This window comes from Zonotrichia leucophrys, chromosome 14, assembly GCF_028769735.1.
Source record: "Zonotrichia leucophrys gambelii isolate GWCS_2022_RI chromosome 14, RI_Zleu_2.0, whole genome shotgun sequence".
NCBI classification, from domain to species: domain Eukaryota; kingdom Metazoa; phylum Chordata; class Aves; order Passeriformes; family Passerellidae; genus Zonotrichia; species Zonotrichia leucophrys.
In genome coordinates, this window is record NC_088184.1 from 12,802,142 (window position 1) to 12,822,377 (window position 20,236).

General features: G+C 47.3%; 1 long non-coding RNA gene across 1 annotated transcript; it reads left to right on the top strand.

Moving 5' to 3' along the window:
* The first annotated feature begins 3,448 nt into the window (after positions 1 to 3,448).
* On the top strand, positions 3,449 to 6,871 carry LOC135454241 (uncharacterized). The gene is made up of 3 exons (XR_010442048.1): positions 3,449 to 3,546; positions 3,722 to 4,065; positions 5,204 to 6,871. It is a non-coding gene; the product is annotated as an uncharacterized LOC135454241 (long non-coding RNA).
* The last annotated feature ends 13,365 nt before the right edge of the window (positions 6,872 to 20,236 follow it).

The window sequence follows — 20,236 nt, forward strand, 5'->3', positions numbered from 1 at the left end:
TGGAAGTGTAGGGGAGGAATGAGGCTGCGTCTCTAGAGAGTCACCAATGAGCTGGGTGAGAGGGTTAGAAAATTCTCAGCAGCTCAGCAGCCATGGCTTGCCCTTCTGCCCTCCTCACCTGCAGCACTGCAGCTCCCTTCTGCCACCAATGTCCAAAGGTGACAATCCATCTTTGTTTTCAGCTGTTGCTGTCCTCTTCCAAAGTCAAGGCAGGGTGTTTGTCACAGCACAGGGACTAAATGTACAGGCAGTCAAACCCCTGGAGGACAAACAGCTGAAAAGTGCCTGCACCATCACAGTGGTTCATAACAAGGGGCATGGAAAATCCTCTGCCTTGAGAAGTGACCAAGAAGATAAGGGTGACAAAGTCACCTGCAGTGTCACAGGGATGAATTAATGGCCTTGCTGGGGCAAAGGCCAGAGCTTGCCTGGTGGCAGTGAGGAAAGGGTTTTGCCTCCTCACCCCATGCCCATGGTGGAGTTAATCACTCACAGAGAAATGTCAACACTATGGGAAAACATCCTTCAGGATAATCTCTCTCACAAAGCTGCTTAACATTTTGGAAATATATAGTTCACTTGGTATCAAGTGTCAAAGGGTTTCTGCCCCTCTCATGTCTTCAAAGGCATCTTCATCTGCTGCACCCTGTGCCAAGGGAGTGGGGGAGCAGAGCTGGGCTGGGAATGCTGCTGCACCTGCAGAGAGATGGACACGGCACTGCCTCATCCCCCAGTGCCTCATGGGGTTCTGCCAAAGGACAAAACTGGAGTTCTGCCACGTCTCATCTTTGTTTTGCTGAATTTTGTGCTTAAGAGCAGGAAGCACACATCTGTATGGGTTCCCAAGTGTCCTAGAGGGAGTTTTGCCAACAGATTTGGCTTTCTGGAGTGGTTTGGGTGAGATCTGGCAGTGGGGAAATGCTTGGATGCTGAATTCTCCAGCAGGTTCAGTACCTGGGACTGCTGTTTCTTGGGTTTATTCCAGACTGAGCAGCTGTCTGGGAGATGTTTGGTGTCAACCCTTTCTGGTCTGATTTCCAGAGGTAACCACTCCCCCATATCCAGGGGAAATGGAGCTGTGCTCTTCCACAGTCCTTTGCCTCAGTTTACTTGCACCTATAATTTTTTAAAGATTATTTACACTTAGGCAGTAGTGAAATTTGATGCGTGTCCACCTTATGCTATGCTTTGATTCAGATTCCAGTGAAGTCCCAGAGTGAGCAAAAGGGTTTGCTTTTGGAGGGGACTAAAACTATGTGCTTCAGGAGCTCCCCTAATATACTCCAGCTGCTGACAGCTTGGAGCAAGTCCTTCACTCCCCCTAAAAACCATCCAGGATGACTGTAGGGCCCTCAGTGTGAACTCCTCTGCCCTGCATATCCCCTCCTGCAGCACAGCACTGCTTCCCAGAGCAAACTGAACTCAGCTCAGCACAGCTCCTTCTGGAAGGACAGTCCCTCCTCGAGTGGCATCACTCCAATCTGCTCCCACTCATTTCTGCTTCAGTTATTTTGGCTCCTGCCAAGCCAGAGCACCCATTTTCACTTCACAGGGTGCTCCCTCTCTGCAGTGCTCTCGCTGAGGGCTCCCTGTGTGCCCTGGTGCTCCCGGGGCCAGGCTCAGGTGGACTAATCATGCCTGCCACAATTTACAAAGAACCTGGAGCTCTCCTGCCCCTGCCCCTGGCTTGCATAGAGGTTGTCTGTATTATTGCTGCTGGTGCTGTGCTGTACCCGCTGCTGAGGAGAGACAGGCCTCCAGACACCCGTATTGAATGCTCAATTTGGTTAAAATCGATGAGATAATCAGCCCACAGAGTCTGCCCAAAGGTCAGGAAGCAGTGATTTTTTCCTCCAGCAACTTTGGTCCCGAGCTCTTGTTTCAGTGTGAAGATTGCAAACCAAAGCACTTCAGCAGGTAGGTTATCAAAGGGTTCTGAGTGCTGGTAGTTAGCTGACAGGCTGATGGAACAAGGGCATAACAAGGGCTCCTAAAACAGGCAGGTAAATTTTGGCAGTGCTTTTTTCTCTAAATCGAGCAGGAGATGGTGCAGGGTGGGCTGGTGTCCTGCAAGGCAAAATGCAAAGAGCCTCGAAGAGGAACCCACCAATGTGGAGAGAGAGGAGGATGGCAGGAGAAGGAGGTGCTGTGGGAAGGACCAGGTGGGTACAACCCTTTTTCTCACCCCATTCCCCAGATGTCATCCCCCATCTTGTGTCTCTTCAGTCCTGCATGTGCTGTCACCAGAGCCAAAGGCCGCAGCAGGGGGAGGATCCATCTCACCCCTCTCATCACTGCAGCACACGCTCCCCAGCAGCTGGACACACGACACACTGCGGGCTGGATTTGCAGAAACACTTTGATCTTTCATCTTTAAGCTCAGTGATTCAATCCCCCACAGAGCCAAGGTAAACGGCGGCGCTGCCGCTCCAGTGGGCCCGAGGTTCCAAGTCAAACAGCAGTCGTTTAACCACACTTTTAAAGCTCGTATCATTTGAATGTCATATGTCAAACTGATGCTACTTCCACTGAAGGCAAATAGCTGTTTATTCCCCTCACAGCTGCCCAGCAGTCTGACATTCATTACCGAAGCTTTGCAGCTGCCAGGGATTGAAGCTACCTGTAGGAGTGCGTCCATCAAAGCCTTCCACCTCTTAAGGGTTATTCCCTGCAATACCAGCTCCTACAGTTTAGTTCAGGCTCATTTTACAGCTGCTGTCGTTCTGCAGTTGTTTTTTCCTATGTCTGAACAAGGTCAGGCATTGCTTTTTGCCCGTTCCCTCCCAAATTATGTCGTTAGCTCATTTTTCATGGTTTCTCCAGGGTTCAGGCTGGCTGTCATTGTGCACCAGCCCCTGAGGTTTATGATGTGAATGTTCCATAGCTTTGGGCAGCAACCAGGTCACAGGACTGCCGTGCTGGTGGTCCAGTCTTGGCATCTTGATGCAGGTCCAGCTCTCCTTGAGGCCAGCACTGAGAATTCTATTTCTGGGACATAAGTTCATGCACGAAATATCTGATATTTTGTAGTTTATTAGGCACTAAAATGTTCAATTGGCTGCAGAGGAGTTTACAGAGGAGAGACAAAAAAAAAAAAAAAAAGAGGCAACAGAGATTATCAGATTAGTTTGCATTTAGACAGTGCCCTGAACCTCACAGAGCAATTTACACCTGTGCGAGGAATCTGCAGAGTTCTATCGAATCAGACCTGGGGCGTTTTACAGCCACTTTGCACGAGCATAAACGACAGCATAAGGTGCAAAGGAAACAGCCGGCCGGACAATTACAGAGCGTCTTCACACGCCTTATTAATCCTCATTAGAGCCCTCTGTGCTGAGACTCGGCGTCTTTCCTTCGCCGAGCAGGGCCAGCGAGGCTGTGGAGCCAATTTAGCCACCTGCCAAACTCGCGGGGTCCGACTGCTGCTATTGACGTGTCCTTGGTCCCGGGGAGCTGGAGGCTCCTTGGAGAGCCTGGGATGCGTCTTGCTAAATTACAGCGATGGAAATCTCGGCTGCCTCCTGCCTTAGCAGGATTCTGAGCAATGTGTGTTGTTATGCTCAGCTCTATATATGTCTTATTGTCCATTTTTTCCTCTTTAAAGCCTAGCTGTGGGTGTCTCAGGAAGGTGGGGTGATGCTCATCTGAAAGATGAAACCCAGTTTCTTGCCTGTGCTGATACACCCTTAAAAAAAGCTCTGGGTGCTGTGTGTGCATGCAGGATCTGGAGCCTCAGGACACAAGGAAATGGAGGGAGAAAAGAAGATTATTCAGGTGCTGTAGGAAGCTCTGCCAGCACGTGTGTGAAGCACTCAGGTTAACGACCCATAATACAGCTGCCAGCACGGCTCTGTCTACAGGGGCATTTCACGGAGCCGTGATTGTTTGCTGTAGCTCTCACGTTTATGGCTGCTACTGAAACTGCTGGAAAGAGAGCAGCTACCCAGTGTTCCTCAGCACTCCCAGAGAGCTCGCCTTGCTTCCCACTCGGCTTAAAGGCTGCTAGACCTGAACTTTTCCCAGTGAAAATGGCAAGAAAGACCTGGAGAGTGTGGAGCCATGCAGGTAGGAGACCGCCTGAATAGTCAGACCAGTTGTACACAGTAGTGAGATTAGCTGTCTAATGTCCTTTCTGGGAATCTTATTAATGTTATCTTATTATTTCATAATAGATATAACCCATGTGCTAGTGCTGGCAGGCTGTAATTGGGCTGTGCCAGGGAATTACTCATATTTTTCATTCTTGAAGGAATGAAGAGCGTATTCGGTTATGCTAACGACCTCATTTGTGTGGATTCCATTCACTCGGTGCGTCTGGCTCGTGAAGAATTGCAGCCAGAGTGATGATTTCTCACTCCGAGTAAGCGTCGAGGTGTCTCTCAGCAGATGCTCTCCCCTCCAGATGCTGAGCTGATGCTTTGCTGTGTTTGCCTCTCCCCTGGCAGCTGCAGATTTGCCCAGTGGTGGGTGTTCTTTTCAGCACACGTTTTGCTGATGGTGATGTCTTTCCTTCTCCGTGTCTTGAGGTGCTGCAGGAGCCGTGGAGTGTCACAGACATCTTTTCATAAAAATCTTTTCTTTAGGATTTTTCTCTTTTCTGAGAAGCTGTGGCCTCAGCAACAAAATGTAAACAATGGTTATCTGCTGCTGTGGAATGCAACAGGTGGATCTGTGATTGGTCTCCTGTGGATGTTTGGATTTACTGACCACTCACGGCAGAGCTGCTCTTGCTCTCTGCCAAGACACAGACCTTTGTTATTCATTCCTTTCTATTCTTAGCTTAGCTAGCCTTCTGAGAACTTTTCCTTCTATTTCTTTTAGTATAGTCATAATGTAATATATATATATCATAAAATAATAAATCAAGCCTTCTGAACATGAAGTCAACATTCTCGCCTCTCTCTCACCCTGAAAACCCTTGTGACCACCGTCACAGTGGAGCTCTTTGAAATGGAGCAGTGTTATCTATTGCTGCTTTATAAATCCTTGCTGCCTGTTTAGTACCACTTGTTTGGGCCTTGGGCCCTCATGCCTGCCCGTGTTGCACACAGAGTTTTTAACTCTCCACAGGGTATAAATGATGGTTTCAGCTGTGGAGAACCCTCCTCCCCACGCTGACAATTACTCTCTGCGTGTGTATCAAAGCACAGGCAACATACCCACGTCAATAAAACCTTTTCTAATTCTTTTTTATCCTCCCCAGGGGAGCCCTTAGAGCCCCACGGAACCTGGAGCAGCCCTTTAATTCCTCTCGCTTTGGTTCCTGCCGCTGCTCGGGGGCTGTTGGTGGAGCAGCTGTGACAAATGCTGCTCCCCGATGGAGCAGAGCTGAGTGACACAAAACTTCACCTGCCCACGGGGACCCCGCTGCCTCCGCAGCCTCGTCAGAAATGTTCCCCTGCATTTGTTTGGAAAACATCTTTATCCAGCCAGGAGAAATGTCCCTTGAAGTCAGCTAACCAAAAAAATAAATAACAGTCAAAGACAATCCAGAAAGGAAGAAAAAAGCAAAAAAAAAAAAAGGAAAAGGTTTCTAGAGGGAAATAAGTGATGGATTGGAAGAGATTTGGGGCTGTTCTGTCGTACAACTCCGTGCATGATGTGACAGCAGAATCCTCACTGCGCTGCTTCCTGTCTCCCACTTTAAATGAAGTCCTAAAAATGCTGATTTAAAAGGGTTGAAGAAACAAAGTGAAATATTCTGATGTGCACTGTGGATGTTTTTTAGCCCTTCTGAACTTTTCTCATGATATACTTGCTGGTGGTTGTGTCAAAATAAAGCTCCTCAGCCAAGGTGCAGGAGGGATGGGGGAGCTGTGAGAAGTTTTTCAGTGTTCCTGCAAAAATCTGAGCAAGGAGAGGAATAATTTCACTTCCCACATATAATAATGTCCAACAACAGGAACCCTGACCTGGAATTTGTCTTTGCTTTCCAAAGGCATCCCTGAGCCATCTGTGGAGAACAGAGGAAAATGTTGATTAATACCACTGTTAATGAAAATAAACACAGGATAACATTCCAAGGAACATGATTTCTTCTCAAAGCATCCAAGGATAGCAACAGATGCAATAAAGCAGAAATTCACTTTTGCTGCCAAGGGATAACGTTTCCTGCTTTGGACACAGGCCTTGGGGAGAACACACCACCCTTAGCAGAGCAGCCCGTGACCTTGAGGATCTTGTAGGTTTGCAAAAACATCATCTCAGACCTGAATGATGCCAAGGGAAACTTCTCAGCCCCTGTGAAGGGCTCAATGTCATCTCCTCACCTGCCTGGGACCTGGATGCTCTTCCTGTTCAATGGAAATGTCCATTGGCTTTTTCCATCTGACTATTTATCTCATTGATTTGACTGAAGGAATCATGGGATTGAAAGAAAATTAATAGTTCCTAGCCCAGCCAGCTCCTTATTTTGATTCATTCCATTCTTGTCACTTTGAGTGAACTAAATAATTAATTGTGTTACCAAAAATAATTAAGGCTAATATCAGACCAATTACACTGGCCAATTGTAACAATAATGTTGGTAAAAACATCTAAATAACCTGATATGTAATTATAGTCTGGCTGTTCAGTTGTGTGTAGGTTTGGGGCTTTCTCTCCCACCAAATTTTGGCCAGCCACATTGATTAAATGAGAACTTTTTATAGCTAGTGTTCAAATTATCAAATACTTGCCTAAAGCAATCCCATTGATCAAGTGTATCATTTGTAATACAAATGTTTTTATTAGGAGGCTTTGTTCAAGATAAATGAAGGATCAAATTAACTGGAGATTGGATTGAGTAGAAAATGCTGCAGCTGGATAATTTCAAGCACTGAGGCTGAACATTTCTTTCAAATGATGAGAAGTCATCAACTAAGTCTTAATATAAAACACACACACAGAGGCACTGCTGTATTGATTCCTTTCATTGCTGTGGCACTTTTTATCAAAATACATTTGGGGTTTGTAAAATAGGCTGCAAACCCATCATCCCACTGCAGCCAAAGCAGGCTGAGGGTTTAGTCTGGCCAGAATTAGGTGTGCTATCAAAATGCCAACATGTGCCAAACCCTCCTCCTTATCCTTCATTTTTTATCCCACTTCTGCTGCCTCTCCTACCACCCAATATTACTCTGCTCTTAACCCACTCACCTCCTTTAACCAGAACAGGGCAATTTTCCTCTTTTAGGAAGGAAAACCACTAGAAGAGAGGCAGCAGGAATATTTAACTATTCCAGCAGTCATTGTAGCACAGCAGAGTCTGGACGTGACTGAGAGTTTATCCATGGCCAGCCAGTGGAAAATGACCAGCACTGAAACGCTGTAAGTTCATATATATATACATTTTAACACAGTCTGAATTAGGAAAGCTATTTGGGATTACTTTTTTTTTCCCTGCCATGTAGAGCTGTGGATGTTAACTGATTGCTTTCTGAAATAACTCTCCCTCCTCTGCATCCCAGAGCGCCGTGTAAAGTGTTTGCTGATACAGGAATTACAGATGTTGGAGGAGCTGCCATAAAACCCTCCCAAGATTTACATCTCCTCCGTGAGGTTTCTCCAAGGGCTGCTTCCCAGGGAGAGGTTTTGCAGGCACTCAGGATCCTTTTGAATGTGTCCCCAGAGGTGTGTGCAATAATCAGAGGAAATCCCTTGAAGCCCATCAGATAAAGCACACAGAGTTAGGAAGGGAGCAGGGAGGTCACTTGGTCCCTATGGAAAAAGTCCCTATTTTTGGCTTATTCTGGGACACAAAGCCAAGTTTTCAGCTCCTGCTGAGTGCTGGTTTCATGAGCACCTGCAGATGCTTGCAGCCTCATCACAGCTCCAGTTTGTTCTGGCTTAGAGCACGAAAATAAATGTAAATCTTCTAAAACTGCTGGGTTTCTTCTGAATTTGGGGTAGAGAGGAAAAATTCAGCTCTTATACCTGGGACTGACCACTCCTAAGTGCCCATTCCCTTCCCAGTGCCCCATTGATGTGGGAGGCTGGTGGCCACACAGCTTTTAGGAAGAATTATGACTCCATTCATTACTTCAGTGAAAGAAGTGATGGGTCCAGATGGAATTACAGGTGATAGTGAAAAACAGAGACTTGTTTTTCTCCAATACCATTTGAGGCCACTTCAAATACACATATATATATTTATTTATGTGTGTATGCAAGTGCCATAGGTATGTACCACGAATTTATGACAGCTGTACAAAGAATTACATCTATATATGTTAGTTATGTTACATCTATGGTTTGGAGCTGCAGGCTCTGGGCTGTGAGGCCTTGTATTTTGCTTTTATGCTCTGGCAATAACAGCTTTTGGCTATTATTTTGGCTGTGGCCAATAACAGCTTATTGCCCACATCATAAGATTTAAAGCCTGTGACCATTACGTTTGCTGAAGGAGACTTAAAGCTCCCTTTGGAAACTCAAGAGAATTGGTGCAAGGTGTATTTTCTCCAGGAGAGCTTGTAATAAAAGCAAGCAAACAATCACATTTATGACTTGCATTTAAAGAGGTGAGGAGTGAGAGCAGATTAACCCCTCTGTGGTGGAGCCAAGGCTGCAGCACAAGGACGCCACAAGGAAAGGGAGGGATGAAAGCAGTGGCATGGATGGATAACGGGTAACCTTGCACAAGTCAAGCAATTTCATTTCTGCAGGGACTTGGGGACTGAAAGCAGCACTAATGCTGATTAACCCCCCTCCCTCTTTTCTGTCTCTTAATTTTTCACTGCTCGAAGCTCTTCCTTCCTTTCAGCTGACTTCTACTGTGTGTGTATGTCAAGACACCTCATGCTCCAAGCATGGAATATGTTTAACACCCTGCCTTTCCTATCCTGAATCACAGTTTATACCCCTGTGCTTCTCTCTGCTAATTCTCAGATAACAATTGGGAACAATTCTCAACTGCATCATTATTTCATTACTCTTTTAGTCATTTACTGCAAGAAAATCTAGATCCTCCATCAGGTTGTTTCAGGGGAGATTTTGTAGCACTGCAAAACTCCAGTCTTGGAGGACAGGATCAGATGGGATATGTGCTGTCTCCCACCTGTTTTCTCATCCTGCTCCCTGGTGTGAGGAACACCCCATAAATCAAAAGGGAGTTAAGTTCATGCTCCTCATAGCTCCCCTCACTTCAGAAAAGCTGCTCCACCTTGTTTTCATTAGGAATGATTGGTTTGGCTCAGTAGATAATTCGATTTCAGGGGAGAAAAGCATGATCTAGGCTTGGAAATGACTCATGTTTGGCCACCCAAACATTACAACAGCTCTTTGACTCTTTCCTGTGTTGGGAAATCTCAGCTGAGCTCAATGTCCTGCCTCCAGCATCTCCTGGAAAAGCTGTGGAAGTGAGTCATGGTTTGCTTCATCCACCAAGGCCCTTAGTGACTGCTGCCATTGCAAGAAGAGATTTCCCCATCTAGCTGGGCTGCTGTGTGCCTGAGAAAGCAGAGGATGTCTGGGAGACAGGCTGACACAACACAGAACCAGGCAGGAATGCATCTGAGAATGGAGTTTGGCAGGGAAATCTGAAAAGGAGAAAGTGTGCAGAAATTGTGGGAGCAAAATCCTGATTTTTATCGTGTTGTTTTCAAGAGGAGGGTGATATTTCTGGGGGATGTGCCAGGGTTTTCAGTACCTGGTTTTCTTTCCTGAGAGCCAGAGCTGCTCAACAGGCACAGTGGTGAGGTTTAATTGACTGGATTCAAGGAAAAGTGTTCCCAGTTGCCAAGGAGGTCAGGCTGGATGTGCTGGGTGAGAGCAGGCGCTGCTCATCATCTGTGTGCACATCAGTAAGAATAACAGTAACAGGAGAGCTAACAGAGGCTGTCCTTAGCGTGGGAGAATAGAAATGTATGGTTTGGGGCAAAAATGTTTTGATTTCTGCCAAAAGTCATGGGTAAGAGCTCTGCCTGGGCAAAGACACAGTAAAACCTTGGCCAGCTGGCATCAAGCAGAGGTCTGGGGAGAGACTTAAGTTGGGCAAGAGACTGTGAACTCTTGCAAGGAGGAGCAGCATCTCTGAGCATTGAGGTCCAGCCAGGTTGTGTTGGAGGCCAGTGGGTTTCAGACTTGGTCCTTGCTGTCACAGGAAGCATCATCTCAATGCTGCTGAGGGGGATTTACCTCTGACTGCTCTGGGATGGGCTCAAGGATTTTGTCATGAAGCATCCACTCCTTCTGCTTTACTGGAAATGTGCACAAAGATTAAACACGATGAGGAATTTATATCCAAGGGACTGATATTTTGGATGGGCTAAGAAGTGCAGGCACATTTCTCTCCCTGGAGAGTGAGGCAGGCTGGCTGCGCCTCTCAGCTCTGTTTCCTCTGTGCTGGCCAGGACCACAGGGCAGAACAGAAAATGGTATCACAACCACCATGGCCTTTGGGATTTACTCCTCTGCTTTCCCTACAGACCCCTTCAACTCCAGCTCCAATCCAAAACAAGTTTATCAAGCATCATCTCCAGAATATCCGTCAGCATCCAGGCATTGTGTGAGAAATGACTTGTCGGGCAAAACTTCAGCTGGCACTTGCCTGTTCTGATCCATCTCCTGTCAGCACTCACACCCCTGTTGACAAACTGGATTTCACCTTGATTTCTTCTTCCAGACAACACAGATTAACTGGAGCTGTGTCATTTTTCTGTTTGCTTTGGAGGCCTGAAGAAGGAGTGATGTGACAGAGGAGATACAGATGTTGTCTGAGGAGATCCTGCCTGCCTCGTCAGTAACTCAGACCAGAGCTCTGCTGAGACACCAGAGGTACCAGTGCCTTCTGCAGGACTTTGGGCACAGCAATGCAAACCCTTGTGCCACTGTTCTGCTTTAATGCTGCTCCCATGCCTCCCAACCAGCACCTCCTCCAGGCTCACTGCCTCCATCCTCTCAGCCCCAGCACGTGATGGTTGGCTGGGATATCTCCTGAAGTGACTCTCAGCATCTCCCTGAGCATCTCTGTGTCCTTGTGAGCCAGGCAAGGACAGCCAGCCCAGCTCAGGCAGTGCTGGTGGCTTCACATCCCGGAACAAAGCCATTTGTACTGTGCCAAGCTCAGATGTATTGCTGTGTGTGCATTCACCAGCGAGCAGAGATCATTCCCCTCACTCTATCCAGAGAAAGAGACGTAAGGAATGGAGGCTCTGATGAGATAAATGGTTATTATGAGGTATAGACATTTTTAATTAGCTTCTGCAGACACTACCACACTGCTAATGAGCCCTTGCCAAGTTTCCTGTGATTCCTCTTTACTTTTTGTAACTCTGTAATAGTAACAATAGAGTCATTTTCTCTAATAACCATGATAAAACCCAGATAATCCCTCTATAACTCCAGCATAAGCTTCGTGTAATTAAATCAGTTGGTGAAACACTTTTGGTCTGAGGGATGGAGGAATGCAGCACAGCTCTGTTGCTCCATGAAGAGTATTCCCCACATCCTCCTGCCCCCAAACAGTGCAAATCTGTACAAGATTTATGAAGCACAAGACTGGAATAGGATTAAAAAGGAAAATGGTTGTGTTTGGATCTCCAACTACCCCATTGTTGCCAAAGCAGAGGCCAGAATTTTACCAAAGCAGTGAATTTGGTCCTGGGGGAACAGCCTGAGCTGTGCTTGGCGGGCTGGAGGTGCCAAAGCAGGGAGCAGCTCCCAGATGTGTGGGGAGGTGTGAGAAGGGATGAGGGAAAGAGACCTCACAGGAGCCCTGCTCCCATCTGTGCTTTGAGAGAAGGGGGAGCGTTCCTCAGCATTGCTGAGAAATGCAATTTACACAAATAGCTGGCAGCCCTTAGGAGGAGTAGATGCAGTTGCTCATCTTCCACTGCCCTGCTCTCATTGATGACCCCAGGTAGTGTCACACCTGCTTATTCTTCCCTGCTTTTTCTTTCGGTTACTAGACAACTTTTTCTATAATTACTCCTCTTTAAAGCATTTCTCATGCAAAAGCACACACACAATGCACAGGAGCAGCCTCTCTGCACTCAGGTCGTGTGAATAATCACAGACCTGCTGCCCTCCTCCGGGAGCCTGGCGATGGGGAAGCCTTTTGTGGTGCTGCCTTTAGATCAGGATCTTGCTTCTCCCTTTCCTGACTCATCTTTGAGCCCATGGAGTTTATTGGCAAGCTGAAGGAGCCCTGGGCAGGGAAAGGCAGCAGCCTCCCACAGCTCTGCCACAGGCCAGCTCCTGCCAGGATTTCTGAGCAGGGCTTTGGAAAGCAAAGCCATCCCAAACAGTCCTGCCACATCACCTCATCCCACAAGCTCACAGTTAAGGGGATGGGGAGATCAGCAGAGGGCAGTGAGCTTCCAAAGCCCCCATCCCACATTTCCTGGGCAGCAATCAATGCTGCAGCATGGCCCAGCCAGTGGGGCAAGCCCCAGCTGGGGACAGTGCAGAGGAGGAAGGAGAACTTGTGAAACAAACCTGATTTCACTCACTGAAGCCTCATTTTGTGTGTTCACAAACACCAAAATGTGTCCAGAGGTGGCTCAGGGCTATTTGGGGTGACACAGAGGACAAGGGGCTCTGGCTGCTGCCCCCTCCTTGAACTCCCCAGGGCCAGTGACCTTCTGCTGGGTTTTCAATGGGCATTCTGTACCCATTTGGAGCTGACAGTGATTGGGATGTTTTGTCTCTCCACCTTCTCCTACACCTTCACACGAGTCATTAAGCAAGACTTCAACTCCTCTGCTTTTTGTCCCTGTCCCCTGTCACCTGTAATGGCTTCATTCATCAGCCTCCCCTTGTTTTGGCTGTATTGTTGTGGTTTTTTTGGTCTGGGTGCATGAGATGCACCAATCTCCATGGCCTGCCAGCACAGGGCAGACTTTCACACTTTCTTCTTCCAGCTTTTCTTCTCTGCTGGGTGCTCCCATGCCCAGACTTCCCTTTCTCTGCTGTGACATTTTCACCTCTGAACATATTTCTTGTGCCTTGACTTTAATAACTGACCACAAGAAGAAGTTAAGATATTTTGGGGTGTTTGTTCACATTCACCCTTTTAAGAGAAGGACTAAAGGATGTTTATTAGGAGACAGTGAAATGTGTTGTGAATGGATACAGAGGCCTGAGAATGAAACTCCATTTGGAGACAGGAAAATTCTGACCTCAGAAATCTCTGACAGTGTCTGGACATGTTCTGGTTGGTAGAGCATCCAGATTTTACTGTTTGCAGATTGGGCTCTCTGCTGCACCAGGTGCTGAACAAGTGCTTTCCACAGGTCACCGTGTCCAACTTTATTCTAAACAGCTCCAGCCCGAGGCCAAACTCACTCCTGATATAAAAGGACTCATCTCTCACTCAGAGAGCCACATGTCCTGGCGTGGTGCAGCCCCTGCAGCAGCCTGAGGCAGCAGGGACTCTCAGCAGGGCATCCTGGGGCAGCCTCTCCATGCAGGGTCAGTGCCTTTCTGCTCCAGTTCCTGCCCCAGCTGGGCACAGCCTGCAGGGACACCACGGTGTTCAGGGGACACGAAAGGACACAGGAAGCTGTCCTGGTTTAGCTGGGACAGAGTTAATTTTCTCTTCAGTAGCTGGCACAGTGCTGTGGGTTCTGAGTGAGAGCAGTGCTGGTGGCACCAATGGCTGAGTTGTTGCTGAGGGGAGCTGACCCCGAGCCCAGGACTTCTCAGTGTCCCAGGCTCTGCCTTCCATGGCCAGGAGAGGTGACCCAAAGGGAAATTCCTACCTTGGGACACCATGCTCAGTGTATAACTGAGGGACTTGGCTGGCAGTCACCAGTGGCTGCAGGGGACAGGCTGGGCATTGGTCAGCGGGTGTGAGCACCTGCACTGTGCATCCTTTGTGATTCCTTTGGGTGAGCACCTGCACTGTGCATCCCTTGTGCATCCCTTGATTCAGCACCTGTGCTGTGCATCCCCTGATTCTCTTGGGATTTATTCCAAACTTGGAGGCCCTCAGACCTGCACTAGACAGGCCCTGAACTGTCAGGCAGGGATTTCCTCCAGCTGAGGATGGAGAGGGCTTCCTGGGTGGGCACAGCAGACCTTGCCCAGCCTCACCTGGGCTCTACACCCCACCCACAGGCCCAGAGACCATTTAAGCTCAGCCTGGTTGTGCTATTCCTCTCCTGAGCTCAGCTGGAGCTGTGTAGGTCTCCAGTGAAAGCAGGACCCTGCCTCACCACGGGAGCACCTTGACTCACCTGAGAAATGTGGCCTTTCCCCCAGCATGGTATGATGTTACATTGATTTTTTTGGGTTTGTGGCTTGTGCTCTGTGAGTTTGCTGCAGAGGCTGCAGAGTGGGAGTGAGCATCCAGGGAGGGGTGGGAACAGCCCTGCCCCAGCCCTGTGTCCCCTGCCCGTGTCTGAGCACCACAGCTGCTGCCCTGCAGCTTGGGTGAGCTTTCCTCAGCTGCTCAGGCTTTGCACAGGGCTGTGACTGCATCACAACTCCGTCCCTTCAGGAACTGATGTTTCTGCGTGTGAACAATTGTGGGACCTCGGTGGCCCCAGGCAGGGGCACAGGGAGCAGTGTAATTCCCTTCTTGCCTGCAGACATCCAGCCTTTCCTATTTGCTGCTGAACATTTTTCATTACAATGTTCTTATGATGCTGTAGGGCTGGAAACATCAGGAGTATAAATCAGAGCCTGTCATTCACAGGCATCATGTTTATTCTACATGAATATATGCTTTCTGTTAAAATATCACAGATTCACTTGTGAGCCTTGGTTATTATCAGAAGCTTATTGCAATCATTTCTCTTCCTTTTTATTTATGCACATGAAATGCTGTGTTTGATGATGAAGTGGTTTCTGACTGAAGGGATCAGGATGTTTGGGAAGTCACAGCCTGCATGGCCTCTGTGCTCTGACTTAGCAATTTTGTTGCCTCTGTTCCCCTGGGTTTTACCTTTTTTTCCTGCTGGTGAAGTGAGGGAGCACAGAAAGCAGCTCCTTTACTTCACTTTAATGGCTAATATGAGACTGCAGTCTTGTCCTTAGATTAAAAATCTAGGCAGAAAAAAAATAATATAAAAGGTGTCTGTAATTCTGGAAGGATTTGAGGATTTCTCTGGGGACACTGAGAGCAGGGATTCCTCTCCTGCCACCTCCAGCATCTGTCACCTGTGAAATGCTGCTGAGAAAAGGCACAGGGAGGGCCAGGCCTTGTTATCCTGGGCTGGCTGGTAGGAATCAGAAGGGAGGTGTGAAACCAAGAGATGTTTTTCAGCTGTGAGCCTCCAGCTGCATCCCATTTCCAATTACCCAGGCACATCCATATGGATGTGCAGACCCCTGCCAGGCTGAGGCCAGCTCAGCTGGAGCCTGGCATGGCTGTGCTGCCATCCCACCCCAGATGGGCACGGGGGGCTCCCAAAGCCTGCTGGAAAGGAGAGCAAAACTCTGTTCTTGGGTTCTCCTTACTGCAAAACTTCATCCTTGAGGTGGGAGAGCAAAACTCTGTCCTTGAGGTCTCTGTGGGCTGTCAGGCACATGAGACTCTGGAGTTTTTGGAGTGTCCTGCAAAGCCTGGAGGAGAGAGAGGCTCTGATTTCCTAGAGAGCTTTTCCTCCCGTGATGCTCTGACTCAGGTCTGTGGGCAATTAAGTGAATTCCAAGCAGCCAGGTTTGGGCATCCTGCAGGAGCAGTGATGGGTTTCCTGCAGGGTGTGAGTGAGGATGCTCTTGTTTCTCAGAAGGGTTGTTAGCAGTCAGAATTATCCTTTGGCTGCAGTAAAAGCTGTTAAACTCAGCTCCCATGAGTCTGATCCCAGGCTGACCACACAAGCTGCAATCAGAGGGCACAGGGGTGGGAAGTGACCCATCGTACTCATCAACATTTGGAAGGTGGAGAAGGGGGCTTAAAGGATGCTCTTCTCCCAGAATTTCTGGATTAGCTGCCAGATCTGGGCTTTATAAACATTCCAGGAAGATCTGCTATGAAGATCAGATATGAAAAATAGATTAGGTGGTTTTTTTTTCTATAAGCTTCATTTATACTCATTAGAGTGCTGCAAGTAATAATACCAGGAAATAGATTTGCAGGCAGAAGTATGATTTTTAAGTTAAGGATGTTCATTTAATTTCAGCTCTTGTCTCCTAGATGTGCCTCTTCCTAATGCTTTAAATAGCTCTTCTGCCTCTTTGATGTTTACACCCTTCAAATGCATAAAGACAGTTCTCTACAATTCCTCATTTTGCCAAGCAATACATACTTAGTGCTTTTCATCTCTCTCCATAAATCAATCCCTTCCCTCCAACAGGAGCTAGAATAGGATTTTTTCCCTTATTAGATTTGTACTGAGAATTTCTTTTTTCGGGAACAGATAAATGATACAAGGTTTTTTCATGACAAAGCATCCTATCATATATTATTAGCAAACACTTCCACAGCAGAACAGGAATAAAAATAGAAAGTGGGCTATAAAAAAAGAATGTGTAGCAGGATAACATTTAATTTCACAGTATGGTGCTGAAAGTGGAGCATTTCCTTCACATTTCTTTGCAGATCTTCAAGGAAAGATCCAGGAGGCCTCCTCAGAAACACTTGGCATCTTTTACTTAAGATTTTCGTTAAATTCTGTGTGATCTTTGACACAGAGTTAATGAATTTTCTCCTTATTCAAAAAGCCCACCCACTGCCTGTGGTGTGTTTGAAGCTTCAGATCCTTTCTCCTGGCTCAGCTGCTGCTCCCTCTTCCCATCTCAGCATCAGTTGTACCCACTCTATTCCACAGAACTTTCATTGAGAAACCACCTGAATGATAAAAGATTTAAGATCCCACTTATCCCAAACCCAGAATTTTTTTTATTCACTGGTTTTTGGTGGGAGCCATCAAAGTTGAGCATTTTGGGTTCTCACCTGGCAGGCCAGGCTAACAGGTCTGTGATGTGCAGTCCTGATTCCAGACCCTCCCCAGGGCTCAGCCCTGGTTCTGAGGTGGGGGCTGCACTTCAGGGCTGCAGTGAGGTGAAGTTTTCCATGGAAAACAGCCCCTCTCACATCTCCCAGGTCTCTGAAAGCAATTTTGGTTGAAGTCCAGCAACCCCTATGAAAAAATGGATTTGAAATGAAATTACAGGTGAAAGATGAATACTCAAATGGATGATTTCAGCAGGTTTTTGTCAGGGAAAGCTCAGGGCTTTGGGGATCAGGCTGGGATGGAAGCACATGTGGATCACACTCAGGTGTGTGTCCAGCTGAGGCCACTTGCCTGATTCTTCCCTGCATTGCTCTTTCAGCAGTGAGGAGAGGCTGATCCATGGGTTTGTTTTCCTTCCTTGTGGCTCCAGGGGTGATTTGGAGAGCAGCAAAGTTCCCCTGGGGCAGAGCAGCCCAGCAGGGCCAGCTGCTGGTGCTCAAACCCGCCTGGGAGCCAGCTCAGACATGGGCAAGAGACAAGAAGGTTTAAACCTCCAACGTTTTGGAGATTATACAATAAATGTGGCAAATAATGAGCTGTGCAGCTGTGGTGTGTGTTTAGGGAGGGAGCCTGCAGGGAGCTTCTAACTCCTTACAAAGGAGCAGGTGCTGCAAAGAAAACCAATATCTGAAACTTTTAGCAAAATTCCAAAGATTTCCTCTGGAGCTGCTGCCAGCAAGCAGAGAGAAGGCAGAAAAGCCAACACAAAGCCAACGTGGCTTTGTAATAAACAAACCAAAGCAGTGCCAGAAGCTGTTGTGTGCTGGGGTTTGTGACAGTGCAATTTAATTTCTCATTGTTCTCGCTGTCCTTGGAGCAGGGTCAGCCCAGCTGAGGGTCTGAGCACTTCCCTGGGGCAGCTGCTGCTTGGACACCCTGGCAGGTCCTTCCTGGCTTTGGAAGCTCTCAGTTCTTGTTGCAGAAACTTCATTGCTGCCACCTTGGGGCCTGCTGGGTCCCCGAGAAGGTTTATGCTCTGGCATTTTCTGAAGTTTGGCTTTTGCGAGTTTTAAACAGCTCTTGAATGTGCTTTGGTGGTGGTTACAGAATCACAAATTGATTTGGTTGGAAAAGACCTCTAAGGTCAAGCCCACACTGAACTGTGTCCCCAAGTGCCACATCTACAATGTTTTCCAACATTTCCAGGGACGGTGAATCCATCACTTCCCTGAACAGGCTGATGCAATGTTTGACAACCCTTTCCATGAAGACATTTTCACTAATATCCACCCTAAACCTCCTCTGGAGCAACTTGATGCTGTTTTCTCTTGATCTACCACTTGTTACCTGGGAGAAGGAACATTGGTCACTGAATGTGGTTCCTCTCAGCCAACCAAAATTTCTAACTAAAAAGAATTCAAAACTTTTAAACTAGAAGGCCAGTTTTTCAAAAATGCATGGTACTCATGGTACCCCATTTTAATTGTCTTTCTGATATGTGCTTGAATGTTTCAGTCCCTCCACAGTGAGCCTGAGAACTCAGTTCTGCTATTGAACCAGATTTCTGTAACTGCTCCTACTGGTGTTGTGTGGATGTTCAGCACAGCAAGGAACTGGTGGTGGGAAGGTTTCTTAAATTCAGGTTGTGGGTTATTGAAGAGCCCAAATTGACCAATTTTGTGTAAATCACAAAAAAAACCTCCTGAAGATGGCAGTGCTTTTGGTGTTTAAATGAGCACCTTGGTGGTTCAGAGCAGGTGAATGCTCCATGCCATGGCCTGGGCTCCAAGCTTATCACCTCAGGCACTCCCAGGTAGATATCTCACCTAGATTTGGGGAGTCTGTCCAAAGGCTAAGATATCCTTCTGCCCTTTGGGTGTGTGGATATGCACACAAATAGAAATTTATCTACATTTATCTGCACGTGGCTGCCAAGTCTGTAACAGCCCCAGCTCTGTGCTTGCTGCAAATTCTGTTCCTTAGGGCAACACTTATTCTGTGAACTCCCTGAAGATAAGGCTGCCTTGCTGAGTGTTTCCAACACTCCTAACCCTCCTGGGCTTTCATTTCCCGACTGGCTTTTAATGTAATGTAAAGATTAGAAATGATATCTTCCATTAAAACTTTATTAGGTGGCTCTTCCACTTAGGAGAGCAGTTTCACTTCCTCCCAGCCGAATGAATTCCAGTCACTGAAAGCTAAGCATGAAAATGCAGGAGGGGGAAGGAGGAAGCCACTTGCAGTCTTGCAAAGTTGAGGAAAAATGAGAGTGGTCAGTTCAGAGGCCTGTCTGAGACGCCTGGAGCTCAGTGGAGAGCCCTGGGCACAGAAGCTAGCATGGGAAACTCTCCCTTTCTTGGCAAGGAGCATCTCCAAATGCATTTTTCCCACTTGTGCACCCTGCAGATTTCCACTGCAGCTTGTTACAGTCACTGGGAGCTCCAGGCATGTGCTGGCTGCCCTGGATGTGGCTCAGGCTGCTGTGGGGTGATTGATGTGTGGTTACCCCCGAGAGCAGCCTGAATGGCAGCAGCTGACCTTCCTCAGAGCATCTGCACCACTCCCTGCCTTCCCTCTGCCTTCTGCTGTGACCTTTGCATGCTGATTGATCCCAGATTAGTGCTTGTTAACAATAAATAGCCTAAAATTAGGATACAAGTAGACAAGTCCTGAAAAGGTTAGACAAGCTTGTGGCAAATTAGTGCAAGACTGTGCTGGCCATGCTGGGGGTTTGTCTTTGTGCTCAGTTTTCTGAAAAGTCTTTTCTGTTTTTACTACCTCCAATTTCAAAGCAAAACCAGCTGGACAGCCCCAGGATGGGGGAGCTGTGGTGTGGCACCCTCAGCTGGGCTGCACAAACCTCTGATTCTGTCCAGCAGATGAACTGTAGCTTATTTTCCTGGGCTCTCTGTGCTGTGTGCATGGAATCAGTATTTTGTCAAGTGAAGATGGGTAAATGCATCCAGCTGTGCTGGTCTGGCTTCAGCTCATAAGTGGCAGGCAAGGTTTTTCATTTTCCCTTGAACAGTTATAGAGTCTTCCCCACTCCATTTGCAAACTTGTGGCTGCACAAGTACCTCAGAGTGGGCTAATTTATTATATATATGAAGGATATGGAAGCTGCAGGTCCTGGAACAAGGTACATTTGTATCCAGACATTGTACCCAGCCACGTAGGGAAGCCCATGGAAAACATCCCTGATCATCTGCTATGAAATGGTTAAATAAGAATTTTGTTCCAAATCATTAAAGGCATTTTGAGCATATTTGCAACATTTTCATGAACAAAACAAAAAAAAACCTTGGAGAGGAAAATCATCTGTGTCATGGGTGATGCAGAGCTGCATCACTACCTATAAAGTGCCCCAGCAATACCAGAGAATTGGAGCAATGAACAGAAATGCTCAGTTAGAGCTT